At 38.0% G+C, this 2,412-nt stretch overlaps 1 long non-coding RNA gene across 1 annotated transcript; it reads right to left on the bottom strand.

The window, feature by feature from the left end:
• Window positions 1-817: 817 nt before the first annotated feature.
• LOC121963196 lies at window positions 818-2,388 on the bottom strand. Its single transcript, XR_006107207.1, has 3 exons — window positions 1,868-2,388; window positions 1,090-1,185; window positions 818-977 (listed from the first exon to the last, which is right to left on the bottom strand). It is a non-coding gene; the product is annotated as an uncharacterized LOC121963196 (long non-coding RNA).
• Between the last annotated feature and the right edge of the window lie 24 nt (window positions 2,389-2,412).

Below are 2,412 nucleotides of genomic sequence, written 5' to 3'. Positions count from 1 at the left end.
TAAAGCTGAAACTAACACAAAGTCGTCTGTAGAAGTCTGAAGAAGTCGCTTTCACCTCTGCAGATGTGTCTTTCAGACACTTTGGTGCTGTGAGGAGAAGCTGCGCTCTGTTTGTCTGTTAATTGTATCTTTTTATTCTGTCTTGATCCTGCTTATTATTATCATAATTATCACTGCTCTGTGTTTACTGCCTTTAATTTGTTTCTGTATCTTTGTAACAAGTTTCTGCCTCTGATCTCGTCTTTAATTCTGCCTCTGATCTCGTCTGACCTTTGTTCGGCATCATTGACTAACTTAAATTTTTTCCATCACCTCTGGGGTTTACGGCCTCGACTTTGCTTTGTTTGTCAAAGCACTTTGGAAACAGTTTTTATAGGTGCTATATAAATAGTTATTAATATTATGAATTATTACTTAGCGCTGACTCTAGGTGTGGCAGTGAGCTTATTCTATATCTAGTATTCTGGCAGTGACGGTTTTTTTTGGTCACCCTTATTGGATTTTCGACCAAACATTTGCTGTTAGGGCTCCTCGGCTGTGGGCTGATCCGCCTGAGGATCTCTGGCTTGCTACATCGCTATCTCACGCTGATTTTTTAAGGTCAAACTGTTTTATTCAGTGTTTGTACCAGTTTTAATCACCCGGTCTGTTTGTTTTGGAGAGGAAAACACCTCTGTGGATAATTCAGCTCCGGTAAAAACCTCCTGAACAATCAACACCGAAGGAATTCAAACCGGGAGAAGCTTCAGCTGGTTGCAATCTGCAATGTTCACCACTAAAGCCCCCTAAAACTTCCTTTAACCTTTGGTGTAATAGTGGAGTGAAATATTCTTACCAAAGATGCTGAGGCTCTCAGTCTGGAAGATGCTCTGCAGAGGAGGGAAGTAGATGACGAGCAGCTGACCCATGATGGAGGCCAGGACGGCGTAACAGAAGGTCCTGTTACTGCACAGACCCATCTCATGTACCATACGAGTCTGAGAACACACACACACACACACACACACACACACACACACACACACAGTAATGAGCTACACTCAGAGGAGCTTTTTCAGCACCTGTCAGGTGTGTCTGACGGTTGGTTACCTGTGAACGGGAGCTCAGAGCGTTGAACATGTCAAAGAAGACGAAGCAGGTGAAGGTCATGGTGGTGTCTCGAGGAGTGATCATGTTGTCCTGCAACTGAAACACAAAAAAAATATTTTTAAAAAAAGTATTTATTTATTTATTTTTTCAAAACATACTGACAGTAACAAACTGACATTGCAAAAATGTCAAACCAATTTAAATTACGAATAACTAAAAATTTAATTTAAAGACAATAAAATAAAATTTTCACGACGATTCACATAAAAATATAACTCATAAAGTTAAGAACAATACAATAAAAGCTGATAACAATATCTCCGAAAATAAACATTTTATACATATATTTGTATTTAAGGTTTTTTTCCAGGCGCATAGAAAAAAAAGAGGGTAAAACAATGTTATAAATGTGTGATTATGAGTGAAGTCAACACAGACAAAAACATCTATTTAGGAGCTTACTAGAAAATCTCAATTAATAAGAATGTTTTCTATTAAAGACGAGCCATTTGTTTATCATTTATGTACAACAGTCTGGTAAAAATAAGGGGTTAAAAACTGGAGGTGAAGAGTGTCACACACCTTTTACTCTTTGATATTTATCTAATTTTTTATATCTTATCGACATCTTATCTCTTCTTTGGTTCTAACAAACTCATCTCACTATTTTTTACACCAGTGCTTGTATATTATTCTTATGTTGTACATATACACGTTTTTTACGTCACAAGAGAGAAAAAAAGACTTTTTTTGAGACATCATCAGAAAAGTGACCCACCTCTCTCCAGAAGACAAACAGCGTCCCGCAGACGATGATGAGCGCCGACACCAGCACTTTGGTGAGCAGACTGCGAGTGATGATGCTGTCTTTGACGTTTCGAGGAGGCTGTCTGATCACGTCCCGGTCCACGGGCTCCACGCCCAAACTGACAAAAAACACACGCTCAAACCTTCATCTTTTTAACTTCATAAAACCAAAGTGAGAATGTCTCAGGTCGTTTCGGGGCCAGAAATCTCCTTTCAAAAAGAGGCCCATTATTTTTTGGTTTTACCACGAAACCGTCAAAACTGAATATAATTTAAAATATACATTTACCACACTTTTAATAAGCCAATGTAATTTTATCAGGGGATGACCACAGAAACATATACACCAGAGTACACTGGTTTAGTTTTTGTTTTGGTGTCTTTTCTTGAAGGGAGCAGATGGATACTATTCCTCTTTGTTTTTTTTACCCACCTCAATGCTGTTTCTCCTTTATCATTGTAATAAGTTTGAAATTAAATATTACAAAAAAAGTAATTTAACCAGCAAACAGCACC

Source organism: Plectropomus leopardus, unplaced genomic scaffold, assembly GCF_008729295.1.
Source record: "Plectropomus leopardus isolate mb unplaced genomic scaffold, YSFRI_Pleo_2.0 unplaced_scaffold10352, whole genome shotgun sequence".
In the NCBI taxonomy this organism is placed as follows: domain Eukaryota; kingdom Metazoa; phylum Chordata; class Actinopteri; order Perciformes; family Serranidae; genus Plectropomus; species Plectropomus leopardus.
The sequence above is the reverse complement of the archived record's forward strand: the minus strand, read 5'-3'. Positions and strand labels throughout refer to the sequence as shown.